Below are 24,055 nucleotides of genomic sequence, written 5' to 3'. Positions count from 1 at the left end.
AGTGAGTGTAAAAAAGACAAATATTACAATTCACCTGCAGTCTCCAGGTAAAAAGAGTTATGTCCTAACTCACAGCTAGTGTCGTTCACTGTGAAATCAAAAAGACAAGGGTCAGTTCTCTGACTGGTATAAATGCTCACTCCAACTCACATACAGTGGAACTAGGTATACATAGTGTAGACCTTAGATCAAGTCAAACAGTGACTGTTCATACTCCTAGAAGTAGTTAGATTAAGTACTCAATATCAGGATATTAATTTGTATGCCCAATAGAGTAAAGACACATCTTACCATAGTCTGTGGGAAGTGAAGACCTCACCCCACCTGGCAGCGGCTCAGGATTGGAGTGAAGCACCGCTCTAAAAGACATGTAAACCAAGGGTGAAACATGTTTACCATACTGTGCAAACAACCTCATATCAACAGAAACCCTCCGTCACCCCACTAGGAAGTAGAGCGAGTCAAGGGTATTATTTCACAGCCTAATGTTTTAAAAGTAGTCATAGGCCTAATTAAATTATCAAATGACTCAGCGCCCAGTGAGACCACTGAAGCGTTCTTTACTGATTTTTGAGAACAAAGTCTCTATGCTTGAATAGTACAAAATCGGCTTAGATGGGCACGCGTTTCCGCGTTGACATTATTATGCACAACCAGCGAAATTAGATTGTAAACAGCTCCAATTTGTGCAAAATAGACTCCAAAAAATGCCCACGTATTAGTGCACGCTAGTGCAAGACTCACCTAACCGTCGGTACTTCCCAGCCGGCGTCTGAACCGACTGGGGAGGCACCGAACGGCTGGGGGGCTCGTTGTTAAAAGGAGAACGTTGATTGGCTCAGCGTTCACGTGACCGGCATATACTTGGTTTTGATTCGGTGGCGCGAGTCAAGAGTTCGCGCTGGCTATTGGTTGTCAGACATAAACAAAGGTGGCCAGAGTCAAAGCAGTGTAATCCGACCGATTCTCGGTTGTATTATATCGTATGTAGTACCTTTTATTGTCGCATGATGATGGATATATCATATGTGTCAACCAGAGTACTACTAAAAATTATTGTTATTATTTCGTCTTAGGAAAACGTTGATTGGCTCAGCGTTCACGTGACCGACCTATACTCGGTTCTGAATCGTTAACGTTAAAAAAGAGATTGCGCTAGATGTTTGGTTGATAATCATCACCACAGTGACCAGAGTCAAAATAGTGCAGTCCGACCAATTCTCGGTTACATTATATCGTATATAAGAGTAGCTTCTGTTGTCTCATGATGGTAGATACATCGTATGAATCAACCAGATATGGTTATCAGAATATTAATAAAAACTATTAAATTTCCTTTCTTCTTAGACAAGAGAAAAAATAAGAGAAAAAATAAGAGCAAAATTAACAAAGCCTGGCAGGTTTACAAAATAGTAAATAGGTGCCTCTCAGAGGCTTATTATTGTTCAGATAACCATAGACACATGGGCAGTGACACTAGTAGGGAAGTACTGTTAATCAAAAGTGTATCAATTTGAAACTATGAGAGTATAGTTCAGAATAGCAGCTCAGAATTACAAACTGGACCAAGGAATATCGTCATTGAGTCCCTGTTTGTGAGTATTAAGCTTCAGGACCCATTTCTGTTCCTTGACCAACAGAAATGTAGCTACATCTACAGTGTAAGATGGAATAAAAGGTTGTTCTAACACAGTCCATTCAAATTCAGTGGGCAGATGGTTTGCTTCCAAAAAATGGTTGGTCAGTTTAGTAGCTTGTCTCCTGCATCGGATCGTGCTTTTATGTTCCGATATTCTAATTCGTATCTTACGAGTGGTCATACCCACGTACTTGAGTCCACATGGGCAAACGATCAGATACACCAGTCGGTCGCTGTTGCAATTGGTAAACTTCACTTGTTTCCAAGGTCTTGTTGTTCCTATATCGAGCTCCAACGATTTTTTTGTTTGTGGACATGCCTGACATGTACCGCAAGGATGGTGTCCTGCAACCGGAGGGAGATCCCAAAGTGATCCAACGGCCCTAGGTTGGACTTCAAGAGGTCTGGTGTGGACTAATCTGTCTCTCAGATTTGAACCTCTTTTGAAAGAGAACAAAGGCTGTTGTAAAGTCAATCGTCCAGAATTAAGAATGGGCCAGTGTTTTTTAGTCAATTTTTGAATTCTGTTTGACATAGTTCCAAATGTCTGGACAAACGTAAGTCGTTCCAATGGTGCTTTCGGAGTCTTGGGCTCTAGAAGGGCTAGACGGTTGTTGTTCATAGCCCGTTTCATAGATTGTTTAACCAGCTTCGATGGATAATTACGCTTGATCAACTGATCGCATAAGGTGTTTGCATGTTCTTTATAGGCTGCAGTTGTGGAGCAGTTCCTTTGAACCCTCAAAAATTGCCCAAAGGGAAGATTTTCCTTCAGGGATCTAGGGTGGTGGCTGTCGTAAAGTAGAAGCGAATTTCTTGAAGCGGGTTTTCTATACAGTTCTGATTGTAACCCCTCTGGTGTAGCCAATATCAAGAGATCCAGAAATGCAGGTTGGTGACCACCTATCTCGATGGTGAATTTGAGGAAGGAATTCCTGGTATTGAGCCAATCGAGGAACTCAAGACATCTCTCCCTGGTGCCACGCCATGTCACTAGGACGTCATCGATATACCTTTTCCAGGTTTTCAGGTTATCGATGTAAGGGTTGAGATTGTTGAAAATATGTTGCTGCTCGAAGGAATGCATGTACAGGTTCGCTAGACTGGGAGCGTAAACGCTTCCCATACTGGTGCCTGATACTTGCAGGTAGATATTGTCCTCAAATTGAAAAAAATTCAGTTTCATGGCCAAGGTGGCACAGGCCATGATGAAATGTACCGGTGTTATACTGTTGAGGTCATGGGAATCCAGCAAGGAGTGGATCACCTCTAAGGTCTCATCTTGAGGGATGGAGGTGTAAAGAGCCTCAACATCGAAAGAGACAAGTAGGTCTGTAGTAATCTCGAATGCGATGTCGGGTAAAAGATGTAATAAATCCGTAGTATCCTTGAGGTAAGTGGGCATCCTTTGTACCATCGGTCGTAAAAAATAATCCACAAAAGTGGAAACCGGTTCCAGAGCTGATCCTATGCCTGAAATTATCGGGCGACCAGGGGGAGGTCGTTGCTCCTTATGAACCTTGGGCAGGATGTAAAAGTAAGGCATTTTAGGATGTTCGGTATATAGATATGCAGCTTCTGCTTGGGTAATCCAGCCCTCGGATGACGCCTCTTCAATCATAATCTTGATGGTTAATTTGAGTTCTTCAGTAGGATCTTGATCGAGCAGGCTGTAGGCATTCCTGTTATTGAGTTGGCGCATGCATTCTGAACGATACACATCAGTGTCTAGAAGAACAATCGATCCGCCCTTATCAGCCGGCTTGATAGTAAGTTCCTTGTTGGTTGTAAGCGATTGCAAAGCCAAATGTTCTGATTTTGGTAAATTGTAAAAGATCTCACTATTTTCAACAAAGAGGTTTTCGACCTCTTTCTCCAAAGCCTGTTCATAGGCAAGGACCTGTGGTGGCATCAAATGAGCGGGAGGTGTAAAAGTAGACTTACATTTCAAACCAGTGTTTGTTTCTTTCTCATCTTGTGGGTCAACTTCTTTCTCATTGAAAAAGAAGTGTAACCTGATCTTCCTGAGAAAGTTAGCCAGTTCCAAGCGGGTTTGAAAATGATCATTACGGTGAGTGGGCACAAATCCAAGTCCTCTATTTAAAGCCTTTTCTTCCACTGGTGTTAGGGTATGTCTGCTTAGATTCATTACTATTCCGGCATCACGTTGTTCTGTGCTGCCTCTTTGCTCTTGGCGGAATTGCTCCTCAGATTCCTCGTGCCTGAGGAGGTCGACGGGGGGCTGTAATGAACCTGGGGTTGAGTTTGCCCTCTTCTTCTTCCTCGGGACCTGCCCCGGCCAAACCCTAAAAAAGGCTGGTTTGAGAAGTTCCCTTGGAATCCTGGTTGGAAATTTGTTGGAAAATTGGGCAAACATGGGCCCATAGATTGTTGAAAGGGAGGTGGTTGTTGGGGAGGAAAAAAGGGAGGTATTCCTCCAAATTGCCACGGATTTGGTGACCACCATTGTTGTTGTTGGTTGCCTCTCCAATTATTCCTGGCATTTCTCTTACCACGTCCTCGGCCTCGCATATTGGAGCCATTATTACTAGTGTCACTCCCAGAGGTGTTATCATCAGAACTTGATGTGTCATATGTGGAGCCTGTATTACGACCCTTTGGATTATACTGTTGAGGAACATATGAGTCACTAGAATAAGGATAAACTTTATCAAATTTAAACTTATCAAGATCTTTCTTGAACTTTTCTATTTTCACTGATAACGTATATTCCTTGTACTCTTTGTTGTTTTTATTAGTGTTGTCAAGATTTTTTTGAAAGGCTTTAGAAGAGAGGGTAGTTTTGATCTTAGACTCCATAATTTGTATCTCAATAAGTATGGTATCTGCTATACGCTTGGCGGTCTGGATGATTAAAATTAACCAGTCTCTAGTACAACGCCAAGCGATCATAGCCCAACTCTTAAGGAACCCTTTGTCGGTGAGGAATAGTCTGGGGGCATTAGTTACTATCAGGCCAGTGGGAGCACAATCATTGCGCAAATACTGATCCATTATTGCACCATGTAGTGCCGTTCTAGTCTGTGTTTTTTTAAGACCCAACAGTTTGCCCCATTCATCCTCATTTATGGAGATAATAGTAGGTGTGGTATCAACCAGATCAGGATGCTCTGCGAGTGCCGCTAGTAAGTCATCATCATTAAAAGATAGGCCTGAATTCTCACCCATCGTTTAAGAGGGGGAGGAAGGAGAAATATAACAAAAGGTGTTGCACAGTAGGGGAGAGCACAGGCTTGGTAACTAATAGTCACAAGCAACATGCGATATTCAATTATCGCACCACAATCGGGTCCGCAGCCAAACGACTGCTCAAGAACAACATAAACATAACGGTGTGATAGGACCCAGGGGAATGTTTAAAGACCAAGCTCTAGGAACCAACCCCAGGAATATATAACAACAAAAGAGTTCCAGAGGGTCAAAGACAGAGTGTGAATCTACAGTGAGCAAAGAACAATCAGAAACAAATTGACCCCAAACCGACTAATAAGGCGGTTCACAATGACAACCTAGTGGATAATCAAAGATACAGTGGATGCTTGAAAGTACCCATCAGTCACCACTCGAGACCGCCCTTCATCATTTGGGATTTTCTGAAACCATCCATATAAGTAGGTAATGTCCAATCGTGAGGAGACTAGATGGTAAATAGTACTCCCCCGCTGAATAATACAGGTATGGTTTATCACTTTCTAAGACTGATAAGTGATTAAGGCGTGGTGTGGCTCAGGGTGTGCAGTGCAAACCAAAGTTAATGTGAAAAAATTAGAAGAAAATGTGTCTAGAATTGGATAAGGGAGCATGGAACAGACTTTATTGAGATAATGCTCGCTTCGTCAAATTAAAAATTATTATGTGAAGACAGTTTGAAAAATGCGCTGTCAAGAGATGGAACCAGGCCAACATGTTTCAGCAATCCACGGACATAGTTGTCCTTGCTTTCATCAGGACCTCATAATAATCAAATGCTACTGCAACCAAAATTACATAAGTGAGTGTAAAAAAGACAAATAGTACAATTCACCTGCAGTCTCCAGGTAAAAAGAGTTATGTCCTAACTCACAGCTAGTGTCGTTCACTGTGAAATCAAAAAGACAAGGGTCAGTTCTCTGACTGGTATAAATGCTCACTCCAACTCACATACAGTGGAACTAGGTATACATAGTGTAGACCTTAGATCAAGTCAAACAGTGACTGTTCATACTCCTAGAAGTAGTTAGATTAAGTACTCAATATCAGGATATTAATTTGTATGCCCAATAGAGTAAAGACACATCTTACCATAGTCTGTGGGACGTGAAGACCTCACCCACCTGGCAGCGGCTCAGGATTAGAGTGAAGCACCGCTCTAAAAAACATGTAAACCAAGGGTGAAACATGTTTACCATACTGTGCAAACAACCTCATATCAACAGAAACCCTCCGTCACCCCACTAGGAAGTAGAGCGAGTCAAGTGTATTATTTCACAGCCCAATGTTTTAAAAGTAGTCATAGGCCTAATTAAATTATCAAATGACTCAGCGCCCAGTGAGACCACTGAAGCGTTCTTTACTGATTTTTGAGAACAAAGTCTCTATGCTTGAATAGTACAAAATCGGCTTAGATGGGCACGCGTTTCCGCGTTGACATTATTATGCACAACCAGCGAAATTAGATTGTAAACAGCTCCAATTTGTGCAAAATAGACTCAAAAAAATGCCCATGTATTAGTGCACGCTAGTGCAAGACTCACCTAACCGTCGGTACTTCCCAGCCGGCGTCTGAACCGACTGGGGAGGCACCGAACGGCTGGGGGTCCGTCGTTAAAAGGAGAACGTTGATTGGCTCAGCGTTCACGTGACCCGCATATACTTGGTTTTGATTCGTTGGCGCGAGTCAAGAGTTCGCGCTGGCTATTGGTTGTCAGACATAAACAAAGGTGGCCAGAGTCAAAGCAGTGTAATCCGACCGATTCTCGGTTGTATTATATCGTATGTAGTACCTTTTATTGTCGCATGATGATGGATATATCATATGTGTCAACCAGAGTACTACTAAAAATTATTGTTATTATTTCGTCTTAGGAAAACGTTGATTGGCTCAGCGTTCACGTGACCGACCTATACTCGGTTCTGAATCGTTAACGTTAAAAAAGAGAGATCGCGCTAGATGTTTGGTTGATAATCATCACCACAGTGACCAGAGTCAAAATAGTGCAGTCCGACCAATTCTCGGTTACATTATATCGTATATAAGAGTAGCTTCTGTTGTCTCATGATGGTAGATACATCGTATGACTCAACCAGATATGGTTATCAGAATATTAATAAAAACTATTCAATTTCCTTTCTTCTTAGACAAGAGAAAAAATAAGAGAAAAAATAAGAGCAAAATTAACAAAGCCTGGCAGGTTTACAAAATAGTAAATTGGTACCTCTCAGAGGCTTATTATTGTTCAGATAACCATAGACACATGGGCAGTGACACTAGTAGGGAAGTACTGTTAATCAAAAGTGTATCAATTTGAAACTATGAGATTATAGTTCAGAATAGCAGCTCAGAATTACAAACTGGACCAAGGAATATCGTCATTGAGTCCCTGTTTGTGAGTATTAAGCTTCAGGACCCATTTCTGTTCCTTGACCAACAGAAATTTAGCTACATCTACAGTGTAAGATGGAATAAAAGGTTGTTCTAACACAGTCCATTCAAATTCAGTGGGCAGATGGTTTGCTTCCAAAAAATGGTTGGTCAGTTTAGTAGCTTGTCTCCTGCATCGGATCGTGCTTTTATGTTCCGATATTCTAATTCGTATCTTACGAGTGGTCATACCCACGTACTTGAGTCCACATGGGCAAACGATCAGATACACCAGTCGGTCGCTGTTGCAATTGGTAAACTTCACTTGTTTCCAAGGTCTTGATGTTCCTATATCGAGCTCCAACGATTTTTTTGTTTGTGGACATGCCTGACATGTACCGCAAGGATGGTGTCCTGCAACCGGAGGGAGATCCCAAAGTGATCCAACGGCCCTAGGTTGGACTTCAAGAGGTCTGGTGTGGACTAATCTGTCTCTCAGATTTGAACCTCTTTTGAAAGAGAACAAAGGCTGTTGTAAAGTCAATCGTCCAGAATTAAGAATGGGCCAGTGTTTTTTAGTCAATTTTTGAATTCTGTTTGACATAGTTCCAAATGTCTGGAGAAACGTAAGGCATTCCACTGTATGTGAGTTGGAGTGAGCATTTATACCAGTCAGAGAACTGACCCTTGTCTTTTTGATTTCACAGTGAACGACACTAGCTGTGAGTTAGGACATAACTCTTTTTACCTGGAGACTGCAGGTGAATTGTAATATTTGTCTTTTTTACACTCACTTATTTAATTTTGGTTGCAGTAGCATTTGATTATTATGAGGTCCTGATGAAAGCAAGGACAACTATGTCCGTGGATTGCTGAAACATGTTGGCCTGGTTCCATCTCTTGACAGCGCATTTTTCAAACTGTCTTCACATAATAATTTTTAATTTGGCGAAGCGAGCATTATCTCAATAAAGTCTGTTCCATGCCCCCTTATCCAATTTTAGACACATTTTCTTCTAATTTTTTCACATTAACTTTGGTTTGCACTGCACACCCTCAGCCACACCACGCCTTAATCACTTATCAGTCTTAGAAAGTGATAAACCATACCTGTATTATTCAGCGGGGGAGTACTATTTACCATCTAGTCTCCTCACAATTGGACATTACCTACTTATATGGATGGTTTCAGAAAATCCCAAATGATGAAGGGCGGTCTCCAGTGGTGACTGATGGGTACTTTCAAGCATCCACTGTATTCTTGATTATCCACTAGGTTGTCATTGTGAACCGCCTTATTAGTCGGTTTGGGGTCAATTTGTTTCTGATTGTTCTTTGCTCACTGTAGATTCACACTCTGTCTTTGACCCTCTGGAACTGTTTTGTTGTTATATATTCCTGGGGTTGGTTCTTAGAGCTTGGTCTTTAAACATTCCCCTGGGTCCTATCACACCGTTATGTTTATGTTGTTCTTGAGCAGTCGTTTGGCTGCGGACCCGATTGTGGTGCGATAATTGAATATCGCATGTTGCTTGTGACTATTAGTTACCAAGCCTGTGCTCTCCCCTACTGTGCAACACCTTTTGTTATATTTCTCCTTCCTCCCCCTCTTAAACGATGGGTGAGAATTCAGGCCTATCTTTTAATGATGATGACTTACTAGCGGCACTCGCAGAGCATCCTGATCTGGTTGATACCACACCTACTATTATCTCCATAAATGAGGATGAATGGGGCAAACTGTTGGGTCTTAAAAAACACAGACTAGAACGGCACTACATGGTGCAATATTGGCTCAGTATTTGCGCAATGATTGTGCTCCCACTGGCCTGATAGTAACTAATGCCCCCAGACTATTCCTCACCGACAAAGAGTTCCTTAAGAGTTGGGCTATGATCGCTTGGCGTTGTACTAGAGACTGGTTAATTTTAATCATCCAGACCGCCAAGCGTATAGCAGATACCATACTTATTGAGATACAAATTATGGAGTCTAAGATCAAAACTACCCTCTCTTCTAAAGCCTTTCAAAAAAATCTTGACGACACTAATAAAAACAACAGAGAGTACAAGGAATATATGTTATCAGTGAAAATAGAAAAGTTCAAGAAAGATCTTGATAAGTTTAAATTTGATAAAGTTTATCCTTATTCTAGTGACTCATATGTTCCTCAACAGTATAATTCAAAGGGTCGTAATACAGGCTCCACATATGACACATCAAGTTCTGATGATAACACCTCTGGGAGTGACACTAGTAATAATGGCTCCAATATGCGAGGCCGAGGACGTGGTAAGAGAAATGCCAGGAATAATTGGAGAGGCAACCAACAACAACAATGGTGGTCACCAAATCCGTGGCAATTTGGAGGAATACCTCCCTTTTTTCCTCCCCAACAACCACCTCCCTTTCAACAATCTATGGGCCCATGTTTGCCCAATTTTCCAACAAATTTCCAACCAGGATTCCAAGGGAACTTCTCAAACCAGCCTTTTTTAGGGTTGGCCGGGGCAGGTCCCGAGGAAGAAGAAGAGGGCAAACTCAACCCCAGGTTCATTACAGCCCCCCGTCGACCTCCTCAGGCACGAGGAATCTGAGGAGCAATTCCACCAAGAGCAAAGAGGCAGCACAGAACAACGTGATGCCGGAATAGTAATGAATCTAAGCAGACATACCCTAACACCAGTGGAAGAAAAGGCTTTAAATAGAGGACTTGGATTTGTGCCCACTCACCGTAATGATCATTTTCAAACCCGCTTGGAACTGGCTAACTTTCTCAGGAAGATCAGGTTACACTTCTTTTTCAATGAGAAAGAAGTTGACCCACAAGATGAGAAAGAAACAAACACTGGTTTGAAATGTAAGTCTACTTTTACACCTCCCACTCATTTGATGCCACCACAGGTCCTTGCCTATGAACAGGCTTTGGAGAAAGAGGTCGAAAACCTCTTTGTTGAAAATAGTGAGATCTTTTACAATTTACCAAAATCAGAACATTTGGCTTTGCAATCGCTTACAACCAACAAGGAACTTACTATCAAGCCGGCTGATAAGGGCGGATCGATTGTTCTTCTAGACACTGATGTGTATCGTTCAGAATGCATGCGCCAACTCAATAACAGGAATGCCTACAGCCTGCTCGATCAAGATCCTACTGATGAACTCAAATTAACCATCAAGATTATGATTGAAGAGGCGTCATCCGAGGGCTGGATTACCCAAGCAGAAGCTGCATATCTATATACCGAACATCCTAAAATGCCTTACTTTTACATCCTGCCCAAGGTTCATAAGGAGCAACGACCTCCCGCTGGTCGCCCGATAATTTCAGGCATAGGATCAGCTCTGGAACCGGTTTCCACTTTTGTGGATTATTTTTTACGACCGATGGTACAAAGGATGCCCAGTTACCTCACGCTGCCTGCGTGACCTTTTCTTTTCCTGCCTCTGCCTCTGCACTCTGGTCTGTCCCCCCTGTGTTGGGACTGCTTTCCCCCGCTTTGCCCAGCTTTTTTCTTCCTGCCAGTCTCTTGCCCAGTCCGCCGCTTTTCCCGCCGTTTTTCCCGCCGTTTTTACTCCCGCTGTGCCCCCGCCACATCCCCGCTCCCCGCCGCTGATCCCCTGCGGCCCCGCCCCCTCCACCAGGAGCCTTCCCATTCGCCGCCCCGCTCCCGCCTCCCAGCTGCCCCTCCCTCCCACTGGAGCATATAGGGAGGAGTGCACGCAGTGGTGACCTGTGACCTCTGTGCCTCTGGGCCGGTCACTCCTCCACGCACTGCGCACACTCCCCGTGGGTGTGCCCTGCTGCCCGTTCCCGCCGCTGCTCGCAGCTGTGCCCCTGACCACGAGGCGTGGTCTCTGCTTCTGAAGCGCAGCGCCGCCTCTGCTGCCTGCGTGACCTTTTCTTTTCCTGCCTCTGCCTCTGCACTCTGGTCTGTGCCCCCTGTGTTGGGACTGCTTTCCCCCGCTTTGCCCAGCTTTTTTCTTCCTGCCAATCTCTTGCCCAGTCCGCCGCTTTTCCCGCCGTTTTTCCCGCCGTTTTTACTCCCGCTGTGCCCCCGCCACATCCCCGCTCCCCGCCGCTGATCCCTTGTGGCCCCGCCCCCCTCCACCAGGAGCCTTCCCATTCGCCGCCCCGCTCCCGCCTCCCAGCTGCCCCTCCCTCGCTCCGCCCCCCCCACTCTCCTCTTATGGCAGAGTGGCCAACGCGCAGCGTGCACGCGCAGCGGGCGCGCCGAAGGCGCGCCAAAGGTAAGCCCGTCTGCGCCCGTCCGCGCCTGGACCGCGCCCAGTGCCAGGAACCCTGGCCCTCGCAGACCCCAGCCCTCCCGCTGGACCTACGACGCCGCCACCATCAACGCACTCAACACCGGCCGAATCCCAGGCTGCTACCGAGCCACCCCGAAACGGACCCACGGACCCTTCAGCTGCCACGCCTGCAAGTTCACCTGCATCCGGACCTGCCCCGCACCAACACCCGCCAAGCCGAACAGCAGCAGCAACCACCTGAAGTGCATCCTCCTCAACACCCGCTCCGTCCACAGACACGCCATCGAACTCTGGAACCTCCTCGACACCACAGCTCCTGACGTCGCCTTCCTCACGGAAACCTGGATGAACGACTCCTCAGCGCCCGACATCGCCATCGCCATCCCAGAGGGCTACAAGATCATCCGAAGGGATCGCATCAACAACACAGGAGGAGGCATCGCCATCATCCACAGGGACACCATCCGCATCACGACCAACACCGACGACACCCTGACAACCGCCGAACACCTGCACTTCCAGATCCACACCGACCCGAAGACCACCCTCAGAGGCACCCTGATCTACCGACCCCCGGGACCACGCACACAATTCAGCGAGGACATCGCCGACTTCATCAGCCCGCAGGCCCTCCCCTCCGCTGACTACATCCTCCTGGGGGACATCAACTTCCACCTGGAGAACAACAAGGACCGCAACACCATCACCCTGCTCGACAACCTAGCCAACCTCGGCCTCAAGCAGCTGGTGTCCACCCCCACCCACCTCGCTGGACACACACTCGACGCTGTCTTCTCATCCAGCAAAGACATCGCCTTCAGCCACGCCACGGGACTCCACTGGACGGACCACAGCTGCGTCCACTTCACCTTCAAAAGAACGACGATCCACCACCACCTGCAACAGGTTGCTCGAAGAAGCTGGAACAAGATCACAGCCGACCAGCTCGCCGCGTCCCTGAGCCAGCACCCTCCCTCCAGCTCAGCGAACCCCAGCCAGGCCGCCGACAACCTCACGAAGTGGATCAGCAACTGCGCGGACGAACTCGCCCCACTGAGGACCCCGCCCAGCAGACCCGGCAGCAAGAAGGCCCCATGGTTCACCGACGAACTCAAGAGCTCCAAGAAGAACTGCCGAGCCCTCGAGAAAGCCTGGAGAAGAGAACCAACACCGGACAACATGACCACCCTCAAGCTTGCCACCCGGAAGCACCACCAACTGATCCGCGCCACCAAGAAAACTGCATTCAAGGACCGGCTGGACAACAACGCACACAACAGCAAGGAACTCTTCAACATCGTGAAAGAGCTCTACAACCCCAACGCCGGAAACAACGACATCACCCCATCGCAAGACCTCTGCAACTCCCTCGCCTCCTACTTCCACAACAAGATCGCGGACATACACAACAGCTTCAGCACCCAACCGACGCACGCCACGACCGAACCACCGCCCCCCACCACCACCCTCCGCGCCTGGACTCCGATCAGCACCGATGACACCGTCCGCATGATGAACTCTATCCACTCCGGATCTCCAACTGACCCATGCCCTCACCACGTCTTCAACAAGGCCGACGCCGTCATCGCACCCCACCTGCGGGACATCATCAACACCTCCTTCGACACCGCCACCTTCCCGGAGAGCTGGAAGCACGCCGAACTCAGCGCCCTACTCAAGAAACCTACAGCGGACCCCACCGAACTCAAGAATTACCGCCCCATCTCGCTCCTCCCGTTTCCAGCCAAAGTCATCGAGAAGACCGTCAACAAACAGCTGGCCGCCTTCCTCGAGACGAATGGATCCCTCGACCCCTCCCAGTCTGGCTTCCGAGCCAACCACAGCACCGAGACCGCCCTCATCGCTGCCACCGATGACATCCGAGCCCTGATGGACAACGGAGAAACAGCGGCCCTCATCCTCCTAGACCTCTCCGCGGCTTTCGACACTGTCTGCCACCGCACCCTAGTGCAGCGCCTCAGCAACGTCGGAATCCAGGAGAAAGCACTGGAATGGATCATCTCCTTCCTCGACGGAAGAACACAGAGAGTCCGCCTACCACCGTACAAGTCAGAGGCCACCGAAGTCATCTGCGGCGTCCCTCAAGGATCCTCGCTGAGCCCCACCCTCTTCAACGTCTACATGAGCCCCCTCCCGGCCATCGCACGCCAGCACAACCTCAACATCATCTCCTACGCGGACGACACCCAGCTGATCCTCTCCCTGACCAACGACCCCGCCGCCGCCAGAGCCAACCTTCACGAAGGGATGAAAGACCAGCCGCCTGAGACTGAACTCAGACAAGACGGAAGTCCTCATCCTGGGCTCCTCGCCCTCCGCCTGGGACGACTCCTGGTGGCCCCCCGCCCTGGGCACCGCACCCAAACCGACAGACCACGCACGCAACCTGGGCTTCATCCTGGACTCCTCCCTCTCCATGACCAGACAAGTCAACGCCGTCTCCTCGTCGTGCTTCAACATCCTGCGCATGCTACGGAAGATCTTCCGGTGGATCCCCACCGAGACCAGGAAGACGGTCACCCAGGCCCTCGTCACCAGCCGTCTGGACTACGGCAACGCCCTCTACGCCGGAACCACCGCCAAGCTCCAGAAGAGACTCCAGCGGATCCAGAACACCTCAGCCAGACTCATCCTCGACATCCCACGACACAGCCACATCTCCGGACATCTGAGAGACCTCCATTGGCTCCCCGTCAACAAAAGAATCACCTTCCGTCTCCTCACCCACGCACACAAAGCCCTTCACGATCAGGGCCCGAGCTACCTCAACAACCGCATCAACTTCTACGCTCCCAAACGCCACCTCCGATCAGCCAGTCACGCCCTCGCCGCCGTTCCCCGCGTCCGAAGAGCGACAACAGGAGGAAGGTCCTTCTCCTACCTGGCCGCCAAGACCTGGAACTCCCTCCCGACCGACCTGCGCCTGACCCAAGACCACCTCTCCTTCAGGAAGAAGCTCAAGACCTGGCTGTTAGAGCAGTAGCAGCACCCCCCCCTCCCCCAAGCGCCTTGAGACCCTCCGGGTAAGTAGTGCGCTCTACAAATGTCTTGATTGATTGATTGAAGGATACTACAGATTTATTACGTCTTTTACCCGACATCGCATTCGAGATTACTACAGACCTACTTGTCTCTTTCGATGTTGAGGCTCTTTACACCTCCATCCCTCAAGATGAGACCTTAGAGGTGATCCACTCCTTGCTGGATTCCCATGACCTCAACAGTATAAAACCGGTACATTTCATCATGGCCTGTGCCACCTTGGCCATGAAACGGAATTTTTTTCAATTTGAGGACAATATCTACCTGCAAGTATCAGGCACCAGTATGGGAAGCGTTTACGCTCCCAGTCTAGCGAACCTGTACGTGCATTCCTTCGAGCAGCAACATATTTTCAACAATCTCAACCCTTACATCGATAACCTGAAAACCTGGAAAAGGTATATCGATGACGTCCTAGTGACATGGCGTGGCACCAGGGAGAGATGTCTTGAGTTCCTCGATTGGCTCAATACCAGGAATTCCTTCCTCAAATTCACCATCGAGATAGGTGGTCACCAACTTGCATTTCTGGATCTCTTGATATTGGCTACACTAGAGGGGTTACAATCAGAACTGTATAGAAAACCCACTTCAAGAAATTCGCTTCTACTTTACGACAGCCACCACCCTAGATCCCTGAAGGAAAATCTTCCCTTTGGGCAATTTTTGAGGGTTCAAAGGAACTGCTCCACAACTGCAGCCTATAAAGAACATGCAAACACCTTATGCGATCAGTTGATCAAGCGTAATTATCCACCGAAGCTGGTTAAACAATCTATGAAACGGGCTATGAACAACAACCGTCTAGCCCTTCTAGAGCCCAAGACTCCGAAAGCACCATTGGAACGACTTACGTTTGTCCAGACATTTGGAACTATGTCAAACAGAATTCAAAAATTGACTAAAAAACACTGGCCCATTCTTAATTCTGGACGATTGACTTTACAACAGCCTTTGTTCTCTTTCAAAAGAGGTTCAAATCTGAGAGACAGATTAGTCCACACCAGACCTCTTGAAGTCCAACCTAGGGCCGTTGGATCACTTTGGGATCTCCCTCCGGTTGCAGGACACCATCCTTGCGGTACATGTCAGGCATGTCCACAAACAAAAAAATCGTTGGAGCTCGATATAGGAACATCAAGACCTTGGAAACAAGTGAAGTTTACCAATTGCAACAGCGACCGACTGGTGTATCTGATCGTTTGCCCATGTGGACTCAAGTACGTGGGTATGACCACTCGTAAGATACGAATTAGAATATCGGAACATAAAAGCACGATCCGATGCAGGAGACAAGCTACTAAACTGACCAACCATTTTTTGGAAGCAAACCATCTGCCCACTGAATTTGAATGGACTGTGTTGGAACAACCTTTTATTCCATCTTACACTGTAGATGTAGCTAAATTTCTGTTGGTCAAGGAACAGAAATGGGTCCTGAAGCTTAATACTCACAAACAGGGACTCAATGACGATATTCCTTGGTCCAGTTTGTAATTCTGAGCTGCTATTCTGAACTATAATCTCATAGTTTCAAATTGATACACTTTTGATTAACAGTACTTCCCTACTAGTGTCACTGCCCATGTGTCTATGGTTATCTGAACAATAATAAGCCTCTGAGAGGTACCAATTTACTATTTTGTAAACCTGCCAGGCTTTGTTAATTTTGCTCTTATTTTTTCTCTTATTTTTTCTCTTGTCTAAGAAGAAAGGAAATTTAATAGTTTTTATTAATATTCTGATAACCATATCTGGTTGAGTCATACGATGTATCTACCATCATGAGACAACAGAAGCTACTCTTATATACGATATAATGTAACCGAGAATTGGTCGGACTGCACTATTTTGACTCTGGTCACTGTGGTGATGATTATCAACCAAACATCTAGAGCGATCTCTCTTTTTTAACGTTAACGATTCAGAACCGAGTATAGGTCGGTCACGTGAACGCTGAGCCAATCAACGTTTTCCTAAGACGAAATAATAACAATAATTTTTAGTAGTACTCTGGTTGACACATATGATATATCCATCATCATGCGGCAATAAAAGGTACTACATACGATATAATACAACCGCGAATCGGTCGGATTACACTGCTTTGACTCTGGCCACCTTTGTTTATGTCTGACAACCAATAGCCAGCGCGAACTCTTGACTCGCGCCAACGAATCAAAACCAAGTATATGCGGGTCACGTGAACGCTGAGCCAATCAACGTTCTCCTTTTAACGACGGACCCCCCAGCCGTTCGGTGCCTCCCCAGTCGGTTCAGACGCCGTCTGGGAAGTACCGACGGTTAGGTGAGTCTTGCACTAGCGTGCACTAATACGTGGGCATTTTTTGGAGTCTATTTTGCACAAATTGGAGCTGTTTACAATCTAATTTCGCTGGTTGTGCATAATAATGTCAACGCGGAAACGCGTGCCCATCTAAGCCGATTTTGTACTATTCAAGCATAGAGACTTTGTTCTCAAAAATCAGTAAAGAATGCTTCAGTGGTCTCACTGGGCGCTGAGTCATTTGATAATTTAATTAGGCCTATGACTACTTTTAAAACATTGGGCTGTGAAATAATACCCTTGACTCGCTCTACTTCCTAGTGGGTTGACGGAGGGTTTCTGTTGATATGAGGTTGTTTGCACAGTATGGTAAACATGTTTCACCCTTGGTTTACATGTTTTTTAGAGCGGTGCTTCACTCCAATCCTGAGCCGCTGCCAGGTGGGGTGAGGTCTTCACGTCCCACAGACTATGGTAAAATGTGTCTTTACTCTATTGGGCATACAAATTAATATCCTGATATTGAGTACTTAATCTAACTACTTCTAGGAGTATGAACAGTCACTGTTTGACTTGATCTAAGGTCTACACTATGTATACCTAGTTCCACTGTATGTGAGTTGGAGTGAGCATTTATACCAGTCAGAGAACTGACCCTTGTCTTTTTGATTTCACAGTGAACGACACTAGCTGTGAGTTAGGACATAACTCTTTTTACCTGGAGACTGCAGGTGAATTGTAATATTTGTCTTTTTTACACTCACTTATTTAATTTTGGTTGCAGTAGCATTTGATTATTATGAGGTCCTGATGAAAGCAAGGACAACTATGTCCGTGGATTGCTGAAACATGTTGGCCTGGTTCCATCTCTTGACAGCGCATTTTTCAAACTGTCTTCACATAATAATTTTTAATTTGGCGAAGCGAGCATTATCTCAATAAAGTCTGTTCCATGCTCCCTTATCCAATTTTAGACACATTTTCTTCTAATTTTTTCACATTAACTTTGGTTTGCACTGCACACCCTCAGCCACACCACGCCTTAATCACTTATCAGTCTTAGAAAGTGATAAACCATACCTGTATTATTCAGCGGGGGAGTACTATTTACCATCTAGTCTCCTCACGATTGGACATTACCTACTTATATGGATAGTTTCAGAAAATCCCAAATGATGAAGGGCAGTCTCGAGTGGTGACTGATGGGTACTTTCAAGCATCCACTGTATTCTTGATTATCCACTAGGTTGTCATTGTGAACCGCCTTATTAGTCGGTTTGGGGTAAATTTGTTTCTGATTGTTCTTTGCTCACTGTAGATTCACACTCTGTCTTTGACCCTATGGAACTCTTTTGTTGTTATATATTCCTGGGGTTGGTTCCTAGAGCTTGGTCTTTAAACATTCCCCTGGGTCCTATCACACCGTTATGTTTATGTTGTTACTTGCAGGATGTAACACTGGCCTGGCTATCGGACACTCATAGGAAATTCTTAAGCCACCATATTACTAAAGACGAACTTAGTGATGCAATTAAGTCATTACCAAACGACAAGGCCCCCGGGGTAGACGGACTCCCAGGCGAGTTCTATAAAACATATCAAGACCTCTTACAGCCGCACCTAGCTGCAATGTACGAAGAGGCCTATGAGACAGGGTCACTCCCTGCTTCACTTAGAGAGGCACTGTGTAATGACTCGAGTAAGACAACTGGATAAAACAGTGAAGTCTTTATTGTAACTCCCACAAGCATGTCTTGGCATGGCCTGTGTAAACTCTCAATGTCGTTTCAACCGCCCTAGCTGTCACTTGTCACCGCGTCATAGCGGACAGCACGAGACACGCACTGCAGACCTCGCGCACAGCCTGCGCGAGGCAAGCTGAGCTACTACATATCTCCTTTCCTTAAAACAAGAAGAAATAGAAGCAAAAGCGAGGGAGAGAGGAAGAGAGAGAAAGAGAGAGAGAGAGAGAGAGAGAGACAGAGAGAGAGAGAGAGAGAGAGAGAGAGAGAATTAGAGAAAGGTCATAAATAAGAACAAGAAACTATTGGCGGTATCTAACAGGAATACTGACTGCTCTGGCACTCCTCCTGACAGTAGAGTAACAAGGAGGAGAACTCTGAACATTGAGTTTACCTTGAGAGACGGTATCAGAGACATCTCTTCTCAGCATAGGACACTTAGCATCATTAAGAATATTTTTGACTTTGACAACCTTGTTACCATTCCACCAGTCTTTACCATTGACCCGGACAGCATTGCCACACACGTTATCCACCACCACAGATTCCCCAAACTTAGATTCGCCTTTTTTTACAAAACCAGGTCTCTTAACCCTGACCCTGTCACCAACAGCAAACTTTCTGTTCTTAACCCGCTTCCTTTCATCAAAGTATTCTTTTTGTTTGGACTGGACCTCAGCAGACCTGTACCTCACTTTCTCATCCATTTCTTGAGGAGTGGAATTAGATTTATTCCACTTAGACATCCAAGCTGGTCTAAACTCTGTACATGGTTTTCTACCTCTAAGTAATTCGAAAGGGGACACTCCTGTGGAAGAATGGGGGGTAGTTCTATAGAACCAAGACATTGTCCTAACACTCTGGGGAACCGCCTTGTGGTATTCTATGGCCCATTTGACACAATCACCTATGACTCTATTGAGTCTCTATACCAACCCATTGGTTTGTGGGTGATAGAGTGAACTTCTGTGATGAGTAATGACAGATTCCCTAAGAAACTCTTCCACCTCAGCTGATACAAATTGTACCCCATTATTGGATACAATGGATTGGGGAAACCCTTCTCTCATGAATATTTATTTTAAGAAGTCAATAATTACTCTGGAGTCAACTTTAGTGACAAACTAGGCTTCCGGCCATTTAGTGTAATAGTCCACCATAACAATTGCAAATTTGCATTGTTGAGGTAGATTGTGAAAGGGTCCTAGCACATCGATTCCAAGTTTTTCCCACGGTACCCCAGGGAGGGGAATAGGTGTGAGAGGGGGACTGACTGTGCGAAGACATTTGTCGCTAGAAGAACAAATTGTGCACTCCTGCACCATTTTATCAATATCTTTATCCATTTTGGGCCACCAAAAGAACTCTCTTACCCTACGCTTGGTTAATGTGGAACCCAGGTGCCCTTCATGTGCCTTGGACAGGAGAGTAGATCTGATGTCCACTGGTGGAACAAGTTTCTCTAGCCTGAATACTAGACCATCTTCAATCGAAAGCTCATCACACACCTTGACATAGGGTTGTAATGCAACATCCACATTTCTTTCCCTGGGCCACCCTTGGGTAATATACTTCATCACTTTTTTTGAAACTTCGTCACTCGCTAAAGCTTCCCTCCAATTTTCCTGACCTACAGTACATACATTAGTCAATTCAACACTTGCTATGATATAATCCTCTTTTTCGTCATAACAACAGTCATCATTACATTGCATGTCTTGACAGGTATTTGCAGGTAAACGTGACAATGCATCCGCTCTCACATTTTTACCCCCAGCAATATTTACAACATCAAAGTTGAATTGTAAGAGTATAGATGCTAGGCGTGCAATGCGAGGGGGGGCAACGCGGGTGTTGGTATCTCCTAAAATTGCAACCAACGGTTTGTGGTCCGTTTGAAGTGTAAACTTTTGTCCCCACAAGTAATTTTTAAATTTTTCAATGCCCCACCAGCATGCTAGAAGCTCCTTCTCAATAACAGAGTAATGAGTCTCTGCCTCTCTGAGTACTCTGGATGCAAATCCTACTGTGTGTTCATTTAGGCCAACAACCTGTGTCAAGACAGCACCTAGCCCATAGCTGCTGGCATCCACAGTTAGAGTACATTGGACACCCTGTACAAAAGGCTTCAAGGCCTTGACGGTACTAAGTTGTTCCTTAATCCATTCGAAAGCGATTTTGCATTCATCATCCCACACAAATTCACTTTTGTCCTGCAGCAATTTTGATATGGGGCAAATCTTCGTAGCATAGTCTTGAATAAAGCGGGCATAAAATTCAGTGAGACCTAAAAGGAATTTTACTCCTGCTTTGTCTTTAGGTGCAGAAGCATCAACAATGGCTTGTACCAAACTCGGCTTGGGTGTGACTCCTTCGCTTGAGATTGTATGACCTAGGTATTCCACCTTGTCTTTTGAGAACTCACACTTATCCCTTTTTAGGACTACACCATGTTCCTGGAAAATAGACAAGATTTTGCTCAGCACCATGTCATGTTCTTGTTGATCTTTAGCGAACAGCGGAATATCATCTTGGAATATGGCGACGTTTTTTATTCCCTTCAACAGATTGACCATAACCCTCTGAAAGACAGAGGCTGCAGAAGCCAGACCGAAAGGCATACGACAAAATTGGAACAGCCCAGAAGGAGAGTTGAACGCAGTGAAATGGCGTGATTCCTTGTCAAGTTCGATTTGGTGATATGCCAAGGCCAAATCTAGTTTGGTGAAGACCTTGGCACCTGCAACTACACCCAACATTTCCGATATATTCGGTAGAGGATGCGAATCCACCCAAATCACCTTGTTTAGATTGCGCAAATCAATGCAGATTCTGAGTTCGTTGTTTTTCTTCCGAGCCACGACCAAAGCTGAAGACCAATCCGACGATTCGATGGGTTCGATAACCCCTCTTTTTTGCATGGACAAAAGTTCCCTTTCCAAGTCCTCTCTAATGCTGAAAGGAATACTTCTTATTTTGTGTTTTACAGGTTCAGCATCACTCTTTATCTTGATTTTGTGCTTGAATCCTTTGATTTTTCCCAGTTCACCCGAAAACACTCTTGGGAATTTATTGAGCAATTCTTCCACATGTTATTGGTCACGAACAACCAATATCTGTTCTTTTGCTCCAGGACAAAGCATCATGCTGAACAAACCTTGGTGGAACCATCCCAATATGTCTAAGCCATTGACGGCCACATATATTTTTCCATAAATGTGCCTGTTCTTGAAAATCAGGATGTCTTCAAAGTATCCTAGCAGTTCTATGCTTCTCCCTTCATAGGATACAGGCTCACGGTCAGGCGGTTGCAGAGTTCTGTTACCCCATTTTTTCCTGAACAGTGACTCATTTATCATTGTGATCCTTGCACCAGAGTCTACAAGAAGTCTCAAACTTTCTTCACCTACACCAATGATAGCATAGGGATCAACACAGTCATCTGGATCACCACTTTTTACGTTTCCTTCACTGACCACTACAACCATGTCTTTAAGTTCGCTAAGAGTGTCATCACTGTCACTACCACTTGCATCCATTACACATGCCACTTGTTCTGTTTTACTCTTTTGACTTTGGCATACCTTGTCGAAATGCCTTAATTTTCCACATTTACGGCAGGATGCATTTCTCGCTGGACACGGTCTTCCACTTTTTACATGGGAGGGATAACCACATCTGAAGCAGATGTCAGTTCTTTTGAAAAAATGATTCGGCTGGTATTCTTTTTTCCTCTCATTTCTTTTGAAACGCACAGGGGTAACCACCTCAACACTTTTACACTCTAACTCCTTGATAGAAGACTGTGAAGTTTCAATGCTCTTCGCTATGCGAATGGATTCATCCAGAGATGGATTCTCTAAAGACAACAGCTTTTGTCTTATGGTTTTATCCAGGCATTTACCTATGAACTGGTCACAAATTAATTGTTCACTGAAGTTTTCAAACTCACATTCTGCCACCATCTTCCTCAAGGCAGTAATATACGTGTCTACGTCTTCCTCAGCTTTCTGCGCTCTTTTGAAGAACTTATGTCTTGACACCACCACACTGGGTTGCTTGTCATATCTGACTTTCAATTTCCTCACAGTGTCTTTGTATTCATCAGTATCTTCTTCACCCACACCATTCTCATCAGGTAAATGTTTAAGAGTTTCCCTACCTTCAAACCCCAGGGAATGAAGTAGTAAAAACTTTTTTCTTTCTGCCCTGAATCTATGTGCTCCAATTGTGCCCAAGTAATTTTCAAATGCATCAAACCACTTCCTCCAAGGCACAGGTGGTTCACCTGGTGTATCCAGAAATGGAGGTGGAGGAAGGATGGACTGCATCCTGTTTCTCCTTTTACCACTTTCAGTTTACAGGAAACCAAGTGTGGGTGAATCTCTTTAGCCTATATATTCCAATGGCTAACCGTAATAATCCCTAAGTTCGTTCTTGTTTTCCTGCAAAAATCACTTTCATTTATATGGGCCAGAACAGTACAAAAAACTGTTTCCCTAACACTTAAACTAGGAAGGACCCATGGAGAATTATGTGATTTTTTTTTCATCAAGACGTGCAAAGTTCATTTCCTTTTTGTGCCACTTAGGAGGTTTGTGCCCAGAAGTGTCCTCTTGGGATAATCCTTCCTTACTAGTAATCGGCACTGTCACAGGCGATACGGTATTATTTTCTCATCAACAAGTAGTTACAACCGTTCCCCAGAGGTGTCTTGGAGGTGAAACATTCACAGCCAGAAATCGGCACTGTTTATAACAAAATATGTTAGTTCCCCTTTAAGAACTGGGCGGGAGGTGAATGCCGTCCTTTTCCTGTGCAGAGCGACGGTAAAGGCGGGACTTATTGTGAAGATTACACGCCCAGAGCAGCGCGTTCCTCGCCTCCTCCCCTCAGGCTCGTAACATCGCTGACGCCATAAAACAGGAAACAGGCTCCAAACACGGGAAGCAGACACTCGCCTCACCGTTCAGCAATGTTGCAGCAGATTCTAAAGCCGATCGCCACAGAAGGAGGCTGCTTCAACGTCGTACCGCTGTTAAACCAACATCAACTACCTTCTTCTCTAAGGTACCATTAACTTCCTTCTTTTGTGGGTTCTCTGTGGGAGCCGTCCTCGTCGCCAGTTTCGAGTGTAATGACTCGAGTAAGACAACTGGATAAAACAGTGAAGTCTTTATTGTAACTCCCACAAGCACGTCTTGGCATGGCCTGTGTAAACTCTCAATGTCGTTTCAACCACCCTGTCACTTGTCACCGCGTCATAGCGGACAGCACGAGACACGCACTGCAGACCTCGCGCACAGCCTGCGCGAGGCAAGCTGAGCTACTACACACTGTTAATTGCGCTCCCTAAACCTGACAAGGACCCGACGAACTGCGATTCTTACCGGCCCCTATCCCTCATAAATATAGATGTGAAAATCTTGGCTAAGGTGATAGCCACTAGAATACAGCTACTGCAGAAAACCTGA

The sequence above is a fragment of the Lissotriton helveticus genome, chromosome 3_1, assembly GCF_964261635.1.
Source record: "Lissotriton helveticus chromosome 3_1, aLisHel1.1, whole genome shotgun sequence".
Lineage (NCBI taxonomy): Eukaryota > Metazoa > Chordata > Amphibia > Caudata > Salamandridae > Lissotriton > Lissotriton helveticus.
The sequence above is the reverse complement of the archived record's forward strand: the minus strand, read 5'-3'. Positions refer to the sequence as shown.